Below are 16657 nucleotides of genomic sequence, written 5' to 3' on the forward strand. Positions count from 1 at the left end.
AAAAAAAAAAAAAAAGAGTTGTTATAAAGATTATTTAAATGAAAACATTTGAGATACCGAAGATAAAGAAAGAAATCTTACCAGAACTTACTTTATCTAATTAAAGCAGAGCTCCCAGAAAATACAGCTGCCATTAACCCCATCCAAAGAGTTTCTTTCAAATTCAGCTGCCAGGAAGACAGCCTACACATTCCCATTAGCACTGATAAATGAAAATGAAATCCTAAGCTCCCAACTGACTGAACAGACCCACTCTTGGCTGAGGGGATCCCAGAGTGACTTTCAAAACTGAGTTCTCAGATTTACAGAGGGTCCCATCTTAGAATTCCGTAAAGGTAGAGAGAAAATTATTTTTCCTCCCCTATTACAAGTTGGGCACGATAGGAAGACAGGGTCAGATACACCTCATTATATCCCCTCCTTTGCTAACCATGATAAGGCTTTCTTCCCTAAGGATTTAACAGAAACAAGCCTTTCAAAAGACTCCACCACTGATTTCAACCAACTGCCTGAAGCTGCCTCTCCTCTCTTGCCTGATAAGAGACCACCCATGATGGAGAGGTTCTGGACAGCGTACACAGGATGCACAGAGAGAGTTTTCATATTCTCTGCTTCAATTTTTAATGTCAGAGGGCTGAACACTCCACCCTGCGATCATGTTAACACTGCCATTTTTTTGTACATTGGACCCATGAAGGAGCAAGAAACTCAATTGTGCATGCATGCATTTCTCCTTTCATAAATATGCATGACTCCTACTAGAGCTTATTAAATATATGTATTTGGCCATGTCACTCAGTATAAATTACTATTTCCTTTACCTCTCCCTTGAAGTGTCTGTTTCTGACTTCTGGCTGGAGGTTATGCTTCCTAGCCTGTCAGGACTATGCTGCAGGTTGCAACCCTTTACAGGAAATAAATCTCTCACAGGGTGCAGTGGCTCATGCCTATAATCAAAGCACTTTGGGAAGCCTAGGCGGGTGGATCACCTGAGACCAAGAGATCAAAATCATCCTGGCCAACATGGTGAAACCCTGTCTCTACTAAAAATACAAAAGTTAGTTGGGCATGGTGGTGCATGCCTGTAGTCCCAGCTACTTGAGAGGATGAGGCAGGATAATCGCTTGAACCTGGGAGGTGCAGCTTGCAGTGAGCCAAGATCACTCCACTGCACTCCAGCCTTGGCAACAAGAGTGAAACTCCGACTCAAAAAAAAAAAAAAAATGAAATCTCTCCTTTCCGAATTTATGAAGCTCATCATTCTCCAGTTGACACCATTAAAAAGTTCAAAAAGACCTTCCATACTCTCCCACAGAAGCCCTAGAAATCTCCATTTTGTTAATCATTTTAGATGCCTGAGAACTTGTAATCCAATGAGTAGAAATGTTAGTACCCCATTTATGGTTGTCATCCTGCCAGTTCTCAGGAGTTTGTATGTCTAAATCTGCAAGGGTCTCATCCCATAAGGACCCTTGTCTCTTTCTTTGTTGCCTTTGCCCACTGGCTCTGGCAACAGGGGTCTTTCTTTCTCCTTGGCTATCTTTGGATATGGGGGCTCCATCTTCTGTGCCACCTTAGGGAATGTCTTTTGCATGCAGGGCTAAGTCATTAAAAAGCCTACAGTTTGAATAACATTTTGAGTGAGTACTCTCTGAAGGTGGGTTGGAATCTCAGGTTTCTTTGTCTGAAAGGTAACTCTTGGGCTAGAAGTTTCTTATCCTAGCTTTGGTTTTGAGGCCTCTATGTTCTCCTCTTGGGTTGGAAGTTATTCCTGGCTTTTTGTTTCATGGTGTCTCTGTTATCTTGATCTTGCTCCTTTCATGGGAACTTCTCAGTTGACTAAATTCTCCCTTCTCAAACCTCTGCTGTGTGTTCCACCAATATGGAACTAATTCTGTCTACTTCCTTTCCTGTTTGCATGACTTTACTAAGAATTATTTAGAACTTTAATAGTTCTTTTGAGAAAATGTTGATCTTCCAAATTGCCTCCTTTAAACCTTTCCTTTCCTAATTGAGTCTCTCAACTCCCTATTATCACTGAAACTTTAGGAACCCCACTCCATGCCTTGGAGGCTCTCAATGTACTCAAGGATCTGCAAAAGCAAACACCTGAGGCTGAAAAATAAAATAGAAAAAATAAAATTTAATTATCAGCTTCATAAGATTATATGTCAAAAGAAAATCTTGAAAATCTTAAAAATCTCCAAAAACATTGGTGATAAAAAGCTTTAGCCCTCATATGAAGAAGATAAAAACTTGTTCCATTTTCCAGAAACACAATTATAATACAAACATCAAATGGGGTAAAGACGAAAACCAAGTCTTCTACATAAACTAGTGAATTTTGTATTATTGTCATCACATTAGTCAGGGTTCCCCAGAAAGGCACAATCTGTAGGATATATGTAGATAGACAGATGAGAGAAGGTTCACATAATTATGAAGGCTGAGAAAGTCCATGATAGGCTGTCTCCAAGTTGGGGAACCAAGAAAGCTGGTAGCATTGCTCAGTCCATGTCCAAAGGACTCAGAATCAGTTAAGCCAATGGTGTAACTCTCGTTCTGAGGCCAAAGGCCTGAGACCCTGAAGTTCTGATGTCAAAGGCAAGAGAAGGATGTTTCCATTTCAGAAGGAGATAATTCACCTTTCCTCTTCCTTTTTGTTCTATCTGGGCTCTCAAGCAATTGGATGGTGCCTGTATTAGTCTATTTTTATACTGCTATGAAGAAGTACCTGACTCTGAGCAATTTACAAAGAACAAAGAGGTTTAATGGACTGACAGTTCCACATGGCTGGAGGGGCCTCACAATCATGACGGAAGGGGAAGCAAAGATGTCTTTCTTCACATGGCAGCAGCAAGAAGTGCTAAGCCAAAGGGGAAAAGCCCCTTATAAAATCATCATACCATGAGAACTCACTCACTATCATGAGAACAGCATGGCAGTAACCACCACCATGATTCAGTCGTCCCCCACCGGGTCCCTCCCACAACATGTAAGGATTATAGGAGCTAAAATTCAAGATGAGATCTGGGTGGGGACACAGTCAAATCGTATCAGTGCCCATCCACATTGGGTCAGAGTGGATCTTCCTTATCTCAGTGTCTTCCAGAAACATCCTCACACTCATGCCCAGAAACTGTGCTTTACCAGCTATGTTAGTATCTCTTAATCCAATCCAGCAGACATCTAAAATTAACCGTCAGAATATTTATGCCTGATTCGTGACTAAAATTTCAGGATGAAAGCTATGAGATCTCTATTTGTGTTTGTATGTCTATTAATGTATGTTCTGTATATGTGATTTTTCTTAACTCTGGATAGCACTGCAAAATTCATTTATAAAATCCTCTAAAAGTGTTCTATTCTAACTTGGCTTGGAAAAAAAAAAAATCATTGATAAATAAATATTCCCCAAACTCCTAGAAATATAAGAACTGATCCAAATGTTTTTCAAGTTAACACGATTTGGATACAACTTAGTTAAATAAGATAAATTTAATATTTTTTGTGTAATAAAACAATTATGTCTTCAGAGGAGTTACCACTATTAAATAAAAAACAAACAAGTTTCTTTTCTTTTTCTTTCTTTTTTTTTTTTTTTTTTGAGATGTAGTCTCTCTCTGTCACCCAGGCTGGGGTACAGTGGTGTGATCTCGGCTCACTGCAAGTTCCACCTCCTGGGTTCAGGCCATTCTCCTGACTCAGCCTCCCAAGTAACCAGGACTACAGGCACCTGCCACCGTGCCCAGCTAATTTTTTTTGTATTTTTAGTAGAGACAGGGTTCCACAGTCTTAGCCAGGATGGTCTTGATCTCCTGACCTCATGATCCACCCTCCTCAGCCTCCCAAAGTGCTGGGATTACAGGTGTGAGTCCACATGCCCGGCCAACAAACAAGTTTCTATTCTGCTTGAGTGCTTACAAGAAGCTAATATTATACTTACTAGATAATTAGAATCAAATCTATAAGCGTAAAGATTTTAAGTTGTCATTCTTATGAAAAACATTATTTCCTTTTTTTTATGGTGAAAAGATATACATCTATTTAGAATCAGCCAGCTGGACTCAGCTTAGATGATCCCAAGTTTGTTGGCAACATCCAAAGTATCCTAATCAGGAGCCAGTCGAACATATTCCTACTTCTCTCTGTCAGGCCGAATCAGGATGTTGACCGTGGCCACATCCACGTCCCAGAGCTTCTTCACAGTCTGTTTGATCCGGGGCTTGTTGGCTTTAACATCGACAGTGAACACAAGCATATTGTTGTCTTCTATGTTCTTCATGGCTGACTCAGTGGTCAGTGGAAACTTGATGATAGCATGGTGGTTAAGCTTGTTTCTCTGGGGGACGCTCTTCCCAGGATATCTAGGCTGCTTCCAGAGTCGCAGTGTCTGGGGATGCTGGAAGGTGGGTGAGGTACAGATCTTCTTTTTGGGGGGGGCTGTGGATACATTTCAACACTGCTTTCTTGGCCTTTAAAGCCTTTGCTTTGGCTTCGGCTTCAGGAGGGGCAGGAGCTTCCTTCGTTTTTGGTGCCATCTTGTGAAAAGCGAAAAACATTATTTCAATAATAAGTTTTTTACAGTAAATCTGCCTAATAGTAGTTTCCAAAATACTTTTGCTAATTTTTAACCTTAAAGTTAAGCTAAGTAAAATATTTCCATTAAATATCTATATCATATATAAATAAGATATAATACTAAAACATTAATTACTGAACATAAGTAATTCAGGTTTATATACTTTTGGCTTCTTATTTTTACAGATAAACTAGAATTTTGGCCTGTTAATAAACATGTTTTTGCCTATCACATTGAGAAATTGAGACGGAGCAACACTCAGTCTCAAAAAAAAGAAAAAAAAAGAAAAAGAAAAAAAAAGAAATCTCTTTCTCTTAAGCTAACTCTTGTTTTTTTTGAGATGGAGTCTCGCTCTGTCGCCCAGGCTGGAGGGCTCACTGCAAGCTCCACCTCCCAGGTTCACGCCATTCTCCTGCCTCAGCCTCCCAAGTAGCTGGGACTACAGGCGCCCGCCACCACGCCGGCTAATTTCTTTTATTTTTTAGTATAGACGGGGTTTCATCATGTTAGCCAGGATGGTCTTGATCTCCTGACCTCGTGATCCGCCTATCGCGGACTCCCAAAGTGCTGGGATTACAGGCGTGAGCCACCGCACCTGGCCACTCTTAAGCTAACTCTAACTCACAACAATTTTAGTAGATTATGCTTTTGTAAACAGAAATGGAGCATTTATCTTTTTTTCCCCACCTGATTTCTCTAGAATTTTGAAATTCTTACTGAATACTCTTACTTTCATGACAATATAGTTGTTAGCAAAAGTCCAGTAAGAATCTGTTCACCTTGTAACAGGACATAATTGGAAAGTTTGGTTATATTATCAAGGCTTTTACTGAAATATCATATTTAGGAAGTGTACCTCAGACTAGTTATGACCAGCAATTTTAAGGAACTAAGGTTGAATTTTATGGAGTCAATGCTTACAAAGCACTCTGAGAAAAGCCAGTCTGATACCTAGATTATGGGGTTCACAGCCTTACAGATTAGTAAGGAAGGTCATTTCCTTGTAGGCCTAGGAATTTGGGGCTATTTTGAGGGCTTCAAGCAGAGAGGAATTCACACAAAGCTATAAGGACTGCAGCTGAAATTTGATAGTATGTTCTTGGCTTGGCTTTTAGCCTCAATAAGGTCTTTAAAAGTCCAATCTGAGATTCTGTATGAAAATTTGCAGCAAGGAAGCTTGAAAGCACCTATGTGGTCAACTCTTGTTCTTGCTGCACTTACATAAATGATCAGGCAAAATCTAACAAGGCTAGACTTATTTTTGAAACAAGAATAATCTTACTTTGATTATCTATGATCAAAAATGATGGTTACTACGGAGATAAATTTTATATTTCAATGGAAAACTATAAGTTGGATGGGCGTGGTGGCACATGCCTATAATTCCAGCACTTTGGGAGGCCAGGAGTTCAAGACCAGCCTGGGCAACATGGTGAAACCTCGTGTCTACTAAAAATAGAAAAATTAGATGGGCATGATGGCATGTGCCTGTAGTCCCAGCTAATCAGGAGGCTGAGGAGGGAGGATCGCTTGCACCCAGGAGGTAGAGGTTGCAGTGAGCTGAGATTGCACCTTTGCACTCCAGCCTGGGAAACAGAGCCAGACCCTGTCTCAAAAAAACCTTTTTTGAGGAAAACTATACGTAACGTAAATGATGAGTAGATAGGTGCAGCAAACCAATATGGCACATGTATAACTATGTAACAAACCTGCACGTTGTGCACATGTACCCTAGAACTTAAAGTATAATAAAAAATTTAAATAAATAAAAGGAAATCTATAGCCTTTGTGGGTTATCAGATTCTAGTTTAGTTTCTTGTCTTTGGGCTAGTTTTACCTGTTTGTAAACTGGATCCTGCCATCTGATGAATTTTGTCTTACAATGATACTTGTGGAATAAGAAGCCAAATATTGTCTCTCCTATTAATGTATCTATTGTCAGTTAATTTGAAGGTCTCCAACCCTGGAACAAAGTTAGAAGAGGAAGGTTTTGCTCCCCAAATGCATAACCAAATTGTGGTACATTCATGCAATGGAATACTATTTAGCCGTAGAAAGGAACAAGCTACCAACTCACACAAAGACATTAGTGAATCTTGCATGCACATTGCTAAGTGGAAGAAGACAGTCTGAGGAGAATATACACAGTGTGACTTCATTTAATGAGATTCTGGAGAAGGCAAACTACACAGATGGGAAGCCATTGGTTCCATGGGGTGGGGGTTTGAAGCATTCCATATGATACTTTAATAGTGGGTACCTGCCACTACACATTTGTCAAAACATGCAGAATTTTACAGCCAAACGGGTATGCCAAACTCTATTCAAATTAAATAAAATTATTCAGGATGTGGAGTATCACAACACAGAATACATCGTGTGAAAAAGAAATTAACTATGCTACAAATTACTATGGTTTGGATGTGGTTTGTCCCTGCAAAAACTCGTGTTGAAATTTGACCCCCAGTGTGGCAGTGTGGGGCGGTGGGGCCCAGTGAAAGGTGTTTGGGTCATGAGGACGGATTCCTCGTGAATAGGTTAATGTCCTCCATGGAGATGAGTGAGTTCTGCTCTCACAGGAATGGATTAATTCCTGCAGGAGTAGGAGTTAACAAGAGTCTGGGCTCCTTGGCTTCCCTCCTGCTGTCGCTCTTGCTATGTGATCTCTGGTGCACCCCTTGCTCCCCTTCCACTTTCCACCATGAGGTGAAAAAGACTGAGGCCCCACCAGATGCAACTGCCTAATCTCGGGCATTCCAGCCACCAGTATTGTGAGCCAAATGGACCTTTTTTACTTATAAATTACCCAGCCTCAGGTATTCTCTTACAGAAGCACAAAGTGGACTAAGACACAAATGTATGAAAAAACTCACTGAAGGTGTAGGGAAAATGGTGTTGACGTAAGTCACTTCAAAAATGAATAGACTCTGTAGGCTGAAGGCAAATGAACTACACTTCATCACTGGATTCCATTTTATAAAGTTCTTTCCAACAGGAGTAATTGTGAACAATTGTAAAACCACAGTATCCTTATCTGGAATAAAACAATGACTTACATAACTTGCAGATGGTAGGAACCAGGTCTCTCACTGTTGAAGTGGGAGATTACAAATTAGCAAGGGGAGAAGGCTAGAATGATTCATGTGATAGTAGATCAGAGGTGGAGACGTCAACATAAACTTACATTTGGTTTAATATAGATACATACAGTTCCACACAGAAACCTTTATAATTAGGGGTGTATAGGTCTGTTAGATGCACACATATACTTCCTAGCATTGCTAAGGATGGACAAGTTATAATGTGCTCATTCAGCAGTCAGATGTAAGTTTTCCTACCATTCTCAAAGGAATCAGGCTCTTTGAAGAAATGTCTGGTACTAGAACTGGGACAGTAAATATATGAGCCAGATAATCTTGAAGTATCAGAAAGTAAGTATGTACAAAAAAATTAATATGTAATAAAAATAAATAAAAATTAATTCTTTTATTGAAAGAAAAATAGGAGCCAATAAAAAGAGCTACCCATGACTAACACAGGAATGAATTGTGCAGCATAATGCTGTAGTGCTGAATAGTAACTAAAGCTTTAAGTAATTATCTAGGTGTCTGTGTTTGTATACATAGGAGAATAAGCAAATGGAGTTGAATAGAAATCTCCTTTGTAAAAGAATTCCAAATAATTGAGGTAGACAGTCAGCCATCAAGAAGGTGGAGCACCTCACTCTGTAAGTGTGGGCTCCGCATAGTGACTTGTTCCGAAAGAACACGTGCAGTATGGACAAGGAGGAAAAATAACATCACAGTGGAGAAACCTGACAAACTAGCTCTGCTGAACAATCCAAGTGAACATCAAAGGCGACAGTTCACCTTGAGAAAATGAAGTGACAAGAGTAGCACTTCACCTCTGTGATCTACTTCCAGACCCGGAACCCCAGTCTAATTATAAGAAAAATTCCATGTTTAATTACAATGGGGGACATTCTACAAAATTCCTGACCAATCCTCCTCAATACTGTCAAGGTCATCATGAGATGGAAAGCCAGACATGCTGTCACATCCAGGAGCCACCTACGTGATAACTACATGTCATACGGGATCCTGGATGGGTCAGGGTAAGATGGAACTAAGGGAATCCAAATGAAATATGAATTTTAGTTAATAATAGTCTATCAGTATTTGTTCATTAACTGTGACACATTATGTAAGATATTAATAAGCCATGTGAGACACACTGACAGAAGATGTTAATAAGAGAAGTAGATTGAAGCTACAATGGAAATCTCTGCAATTTTTCTTTTTTGCAATTTCTGTGTAAGTCAAAAACTGCTATAAAATATAACTGTATTTGAAACATTGTTATATTTTTCTAACACTTCCTTGTTTAATTATTTATACCATGAACTGCTAGTAATTGACACTGTTAACTAGTCCTGTTTTTTAAATAAGAGCATTTATGACACAAAAAAATTAAACAATACAGACTGATATATAAATCAAAATAAATGGTCTTTACATGTTTTCTGTTACAGTGGTAACACATACGTGTAAACTTATTTATCATATTTTTTTCTTGTGCTGTGGTTGTGTCCTGGGTTCATTCTCTAAAATGCTGTTCACTTTAGACCAGGAAAAAAAATAACCTACCAGACTCTGTTTCAATTCATGACTAAATATTTTCAAAAGAGTGACTTTGTAAAAATATGTTCCAATGGCAAATTGATTCATTGTGACTGGATCACTTCTTCCAAAGACTTCTTGTCTTTATTTTGTTCCATGCCTACTTTTTAGCCATAATACAACAGAATCAAATATTGGCCACTGGGGGAAAAAATATTCAAAGAAAGAAAGAATGTGAACAGAACTTGTGACCATGAATATTCAATGTTTTACCACAAAGATTTCTAAAACAGAAGCGTGTAAAAGGATATTAAAAGTCAATTTCCTCAATGAGGCTTTGCAGAAAATGGGGAAACTAGAGAAAAAAAATGAAAGGACATTCTACGGGTGATTTTAGATGTTACTATACTTTACGGAAAAAAAATACTTTACCTTTTAAAGAATCACAAAGAAGTATTAGAAACCAAAACTCTGGAATGTTTCCAAATTTAGTTGAACCTCTATGTAGTTATGTCTATAGAGCTAGTCATGAAGTTGATGATTTTTTAAAAATCTGTGCCTTGTGTAATAAAATACCCAATGAATACTTAATGCTCATAGGAAAACATGTTAGACCTTGTGAAAGGAAAATCAACTTTGGGGACCCAAAATCACTAAGCTAAAATGAAAAGTCAAGCTGGGGCTGCTGAGGGCAAACCTGCCCCCCATTCTGTCCAAAGTCACCCGTCTGCTCACCGAGAGAAATGTGTATCTGAGTGCCTCATCGGGAGAGGGTAACCAGCAACTCAAAAGAATGAAACCATTTGTCTCTTACCTACCTATGACCTGGAAGCTCCCTGTCTGGCCTTCTCTTCAAGTTGTCTCACCTTCCTGGACTGAACCAAGGTACATCTTTCACATACTGATCGATGTCTCACGTCTCCCTAAAGTGTGTAAAACCAAGTTAGGCCCCGACCACTTTGGGTCCGTGTTGTCGGGACCTCCTGCAGAGGCATCAGGGGTGCATCCTCAAACTTGGCAAAATAAACTTTCTAAAAAATCTGAGACCTGTCTCAGACTTTCACGGCTCACACCTGTAATGTAGGATGTCAATGTTTATAAAACAGATATTATTCTATCTACTATTAAAATATGCTGCCAATTAACCTTAGACTTTCTCAACAAAATAAAAAATGTTGATGAGGTACAAATAATATATTTAAACTTAAATAATGTTGCAAGTTTTAATATGCCTACTTTTCAAATTTTCAATACCATTTTTACTACTTTAACACTGTAAGAAAAATGAGTAATGAAAGCATGAATAAAAGTGTTTACAGGGGGTGCACATGTTTCCTCCAGCCTCCACCCATCCCCAGCTTTCATCCCAACTGTCCTGAGGTGGCTCTAAGCATTGCTCCTTTCTCTGTACCAAGATCTCCCCGCTGAAGCAAACTCAAATAGTACCATATGTTATGACACGCTGTGATGATGAGCAACCAAAGCCTCGAGGAAGGGATGCTTTTGTAAAACAAGACTTGCAGGATATAAAGTGTGAAGTAAAGCCCATGGCAGAGCTCCCTTTAGCACCCAGGGAGCAGACAGGAAGCTTTTGCCTCACCTTCCTCACTGGCCCGCAGCCACGTCTCCCCAGGTCAGTCTTGAGGACAATGAAACTCTGGTCTTCACTGTGGACACACTACCAGGTGTTCCAAAGCCATGGCCTCTTCTCTGGTGGGTCCTGAGGAGAACAAATCTCTGGTTCTAATCCTAACCCCAATCCTGTCTCTAGACTTTGACCCTGACCCTAAACCCTGATCCCTACCCTGGTCCCTAATTCTGACCCTGACTTTGACCCTGACTCTGATCTTGACCCTGACCATGACCCTACCTCTAACCATACTTCTGGCCCTGACTCTGACCCAGACCCTAATCCTAACCCTAACCCTACTATTATCTTTACAATCTATCTCTAATCTTACTCCCTACTGCTAAATAGCTGTACCCAAAAGCACTTTTTAAATTATTTAATTTCTTTTCCATGAATTCTCTAAGGACATCCTAAAGGAGATGTCATTATGTATTTTGCAGTCCCTCTGAGTGGTATGGCTTCAGATAGGAAGTTTTAATACTTTGCAAGACATAAAAAGTTTGGAGAGTAACAGCACAGGGTTGTTAGGGATGCATGTTGGCATTCACGATAGTCATGTTCTCCAAATATTTTCATTTCAGTTTTTATGAATGCATTCTGACCACTCCAGGTTATGACTAGCCCTAGTCATAACCCTAAACCCTAACCATAACCCTAATCCCAACTCCAACCCTAATCCTAACCCCAAATCTAACCCTAACCCCAATCGTAACCCCAACCCCTAACTGTAACCACTAACCCTGATAGCAACCCTAACCATATGCTAGTGGCTACATTTGTGTTGATTATGTCAGTGTTCATTATTGTGAGCACTGTATTGGGTTGCAGCTTGCATGGGGAGTGAGGATTTATAACATTTTCGTTTTTAGGTAGTGTGCCAGCATTACAGATGTTTGGTACATGAGTACTGCAGGTGTTGTATTCGTATTTCAGATGGCATGACTGCATTATGAAGAATGCCTTTGTGTTCTGAGGCTGCAGTATGGACCTCGCACTGCAGCCATCTTGCCTTGGGTGGGGAGAACCTCAGCGCATAGGATTTAGAGGGTCTTTTGGTTTCCAGTTTTCCACACTGCACCCTTCAAACTAGTCTGTGACCCTCAAGATTCAGGGCTGCAAACAGGAAGGATTTCGCTCACTGTGGATTTGGTCCTGAGTTGTCCCAAAGCGAGATAGTGCCCCCAAGGTCTGTGCTGAGGAGAAAGCAGCCCTGCCCTTACAGTGTCCTCTGCGTCTGTGCTGGGGAGAACACTGCTCTGCCTTTGCAGTGCCCCTGGGTCTGTTCTGAGCAGAATGCAGCTCTGCCCTCGTGGTAACCCCTGGGTTTGTGCTGCGCAGAACACAGCTCTGCCCTCACAGTGCCCCCCAGTCTGTGGTGAGCAGAATGCAGCTCCACCTTCGTGGTGCCCTCTGGGTCTGTGCTGAGAAGAATATAGTTCCGCCCTCACATAGGCTATGCACGGCTCTGGGAGGCAGGCAGGTGGCAGAACCTCAGGAATCTGAAAAGGCTAACTCGGGCACCCCCTGCTGGCAGCCGAGCACTGCAGGGCCTGCTTGCTCATGGTGCTGTGCCCATGTGCCACCTGTTGGTGACTAGGACAACTGCAGGACCCTCTTGCTCACAGTGTAGTGGCAGCACGCCCCCTGCTGGCAACGAGGGCACAGCAGGGTCCTCTTTCTCATGGTGTGGTGTCCGTGCGCCCCCCTGCTGGCAGCTGGGGACACTGTCTGGCCCTCTTGCTTGCCATGTAGTGGTGGCACGCCACCTGTAGGCATCTGGGGGACTATGCAGGACCCTCTTACTCCAGGTGTGAGGCTGGTACCCCCTTCTAACCTCTTTCTGCACCACTTAAAGTCGGAGCACCAGTAATTCAGTGCCATCAGTTTGGGAAATTCAAACTCAAAAGGAGCTATCGCTGGAGAGAGCTGATGTCCCAGTTCTTGTCTAACTTGGAAGAAAGATTTTCACCAGGAGGCAGTAAAAAGATGGCAGATAACTTCATTGAAAATAAATACAGTGTAAACAGCTTATTGTAGAAAAAAATAGGTAGGACCCAAGGGAGGAGTGGGCTGATTGTGCAGGAAAACAGGCCAAGTGTCCTGTGCAGGAAATTTTAATTTGGGTTTCTTCACATTCATGCCTCTGTCTCAAGTCTCCACCTGTGTTCTTTGTCTGGTTTTCCTGCTCCTGCCTTAGATCCCTAACTTTCCCCACTTGGGCTTGTGGGACCCCCTCACTGTTGGTTGGGGCACATGTGTGGTGATCAACCCAAATGCACTCTGGGACTGGGTTCCTTCCTGCCATCTCAGGAAGGTCTCATGGTGGTCACGTCTATACCTACTGCACCTGCCTATCTCTTTTGAATGTCCTCTGCCTTAATCTGTACTTATGGTGCCAAGTTTCTCTTAAGAATGTTCCCTTCGTCCTACTTATCGGCATGTAGCCAGCAATATTTTTTTTTTTTTTTTTTTGAGATAGAGTCTTGCTCTGTCACCCAGGCTGGAGTGCAGTGGTGCAATCTCAGCTCACTGCAAGCTCCATCTCCTGGGTTCACACCATTCTCCTGCCTCAGCCTCCCGAGTAGCTGGGACTACGGGTGCCCACCACCACGTCCGGCTAATTTTTTGTATTTTTAGTAGAGACGTGGTTTCACGGTGTTATCCAGGATGGACTCAATCTCCTGACCTCGTGATCCGCCTGCCTCTCGGCCTCTCAAAGTGCTGGGATTACAGTCGAGAGCGACTGCACCTGGCCTACAATTTCTGGAAGAAAACATAGAAGAAAAGCTATGTGTCTTTGGGTTTGGTAATGAATCTTAACAAACGACACAAAAAGTTGATACACATAGAAGAAATAATAATGTGGATTTTTTAATATTAAAAGTTTACACTCTGGAAAAGATCTTACTAAGAGAATAAAAAAAACAAGCCACATATTGAAAGACAATATTTGCAAAATACAAATCTGAGAATTTGTATTCAAAATATGCAAAAAAAAACCCTTAAAACTAAACAATAAGTTAAGCAGCCCAATTAAAGATGCACACAGATCTGAACAGACACCTCACCAAAGAAGATCTACAGATGGCAAGTAAACATACAAAAAGATGCTCAACATAGTAGAGAACTGAAAACCACAATGAGATAGCACAGCTGGTATATATCTGTTAGAATTGCTAAACTCTAAAAAAATGACAAATTGCTGGAGGAAAGACAAGAACTCTTCATTGCTGGTGGAACACAGTGTAGAAGACCATAATATGCCACCTCAAAATATAATGGTAGGAATCTAGAATATGCCAACCCAAAATATGTCTCTTTGGCTTAAGAATTATTCCAAGATGATTATTTTGAAAAAATGCTATGAAAGAAGTTCTGAAAACAGAGTAGAAGTTACTCTTGTGTAAGGAAAATTTACATCTATAAAGGAAATCCCCATTTAAAAGCTACCTATCTCTCTTTCCACCAAGAAGAGAAAGATAACTAAATCACTGAAGAGTCTTATCAACAGAGAATGCACGCACTTAAGTCTGTATATCAAACTTTACCTACTGTCCTTTTGCTGGTTACCTTCCCATTACTGCACCTCAAATCTTCTTTAAGTTGAAGATAGTATTTACACTTGAATTGAAAGCCAATTGTTGGAGATTTACTCATTTTTCCCTGAGTGTCTCCCATGTATCCATAAGGTATACATGTTTTCAGACTTTTCCACATTTTTCTCAGTTTAATCTGTCATTTGTTACAGAGGGTCCCATCTAAGAATTCTGAAAACAGAGAGAGAAAATTATTTTTCTTCCCCTATTACAAGTGGGGCAGATTTTCCCAAAGCTCAACAAGTCTCACCTTACAATCCAAAAATCACATTCCTTAATACTTTAGCAAATACTTTGATGTTATTTCCAAATAAAAGGTACCATGCAATTATGTACAGAAACCCTATCCATAATGACCAAAGGGGAAAAAAAGAATCAGAAAGTCTTACAATAGATGACTGTGTGGGAACCCACTCAGACATCAAAAATTGTTATAAAGATTATTGGAATGAAAACATTTGAGATACTGAGGATAAAGGAACAAATCTTACCAGAACTTACTTTATCAAATTAGAGCAGAGCTCCCAAAAAATACAGCTGCCATTAATATCATCCAAGGAGTTTCTTGCAAATTCAGCTGATATGAAGACAGCCTGATCATTCCCATTAGCACTGATAAATGAAAATGAAATCCTAACCTCCCAACTGACTGAACAGATCCATGGTTCAATTATCTCCCCCCAGGTCCCTCCCATGACACGTGGGGATTATAGGAACTACAATTCGAGATGAGATTTGGGTTGAGACACGACCAAACCATACCATTCCACCCTGGCCCCTCCCAAATGTCATGTGCTCACATTTCAAAACAGAATCATACCCTTCCAACAGTCCCCCAAAGTCTTAACTCATTACAGCATTAACTCAAAAATTCAAGCCTATGAGCCTGTAAAATCAAAAGCAACTTAGTTACTACTTAGATAAAATGGTGGTATAGGCATTGGATAAATACACACATTCCAAATGGGAGAAATTGGCCAAAAAAAAAAAAAGAGCTACAGGCCCCACACAAGTCTCAAATCCAATAGGGCAGTCTTTAAGCTCAAAGGTCCAAAATGATGTTCTTTGACTCCATGTGTCACATCCAGGTCATGTTGATGCAAGAGGTGGGCTCCCATGGCCTTAGGCAGTTCTGTTCCTGTGACTTTGCAGGGTACAGCTCCTCTCCCAATTGCTTTCATGGGCTAGCATTGAGTGTCTGTGGCTTTCTCAGGCACACAGTGCAAGCTGTCAGTGGATCTACCATCCTGGGGTCTGGAGGACAGTGGCCCTCTCCTCACAGCTCCATTAGGCAGTACCCCAGTGGGGACTCTATGTGGGAGCTCCAACCTGACATTTCCCTTCCACACTGCCATAGCAGAGGTTCTCCATGAGGGCTCTGGCCCAGCAGCAGACTTCTGCCTGGACATCCAGGCCTTTCCCTACATCCCCTGAAATCTAGGCAGAGGTTCCCAAACCTCAATTCTTGACTTCTGCACACTTACAGGCCCAATACCACGTGGAAGCTGCCAAGGCTTGGGGATTGCACTATCTGAAGCAACTACCTGAGCTGTATGTTGGCCCTTTTTACACACGGTTGGAGTGGCTGGGACACAGGGCACCAAGTGCCAAGGCTGTACACAGCAGGATGGCCCTGGCCCTGGCCCAGGAAACCACTTTTCTCTCCTAGGCCTCTAGGCCTATGATGGGAGAAGCTTGCCGTGAAGACCTGTGACATGATCTGGAGACATTTTCCCCATTGTTTTGGTGATTAGCATTCAGCTACTTATTACTTATGCAAATTTCTGCAGCAGGCTTGAATTTCTCCCCAGAAAACAGGGTTTTCCTTTTTATCACATCATCAGGCTGCAAATTTCCCAAACTTTTATGCTCTGCCTCCTCTTGAATGCTTTGCCACCGGATACCCTAAATCATCTGTCAAGTTCAGAGTTCCACAGATTTCTAGGGCAGGGACAAAATGCCCCCAGTCTCTTTGCATAGGAAGAGTGACGTTTACTCCAATTCCCAACAATTTCCTCATCTCCATCTGAGACGACCTCTACCTGGACTTTATTGTCCACATCACTGTCCGCATTTTGGTTAAAGCTATTCAACAAATCTCTAGGAAGTTCCAAATTTTCCCACATCTTCCTGTCTTCTGAGCTCTCCAAGTCTCTAGAAAGTTCCAAACTTCCCCACATTTCTATAACTTCTTCTGAGCCCTCCAAACTGTTCCAGCTTCTGCCTGTTA

The 16657-nt window shown here is 41.2% G+C and overlaps 1 long non-coding RNA gene across 5 annotated transcripts; it reads right to left on the bottom strand.

Annotated features, from left to right (window-relative positions):
- Nucleotides 1-4016: 4016 nt before the first annotated feature.
- On the bottom strand, nucleotides 4017-15703 carry LOC101008495. Of its 5 annotated transcripts, none has more exons than XR_001902295.3 (5): nucleotides 14380-15703; nucleotides 10802-10921; nucleotides 7456-7616; nucleotides 6420-6545; nucleotides 4017-4541 (listed from the first exon to the last, which is right to left on the bottom strand). It is a non-coding gene; the product is annotated as an uncharacterized LOC101008495 (long non-coding RNA). The 5 variants fall into 5 exon arrangements; XR_001902296.3 differs by lacking the exon at nucleotides 7456-7616 and adding an exon at nucleotides 10020-10124; XR_160733.5 differs by lacking the exon at nucleotides 7456-7616.
- Between the last annotated feature and the right edge of the window lie 954 nt (nucleotides 15704-16657).

The sequence above is a fragment of the Papio anubis genome, chromosome 6 (assembly GCF_008728515.1).
Source record: "Papio anubis isolate 15944 chromosome 6, Panubis1.0, whole genome shotgun sequence".
NCBI classification, from domain to species: domain Eukaryota; kingdom Metazoa; phylum Chordata; class Mammalia; order Primates; family Cercopithecidae; genus Papio; species Papio anubis.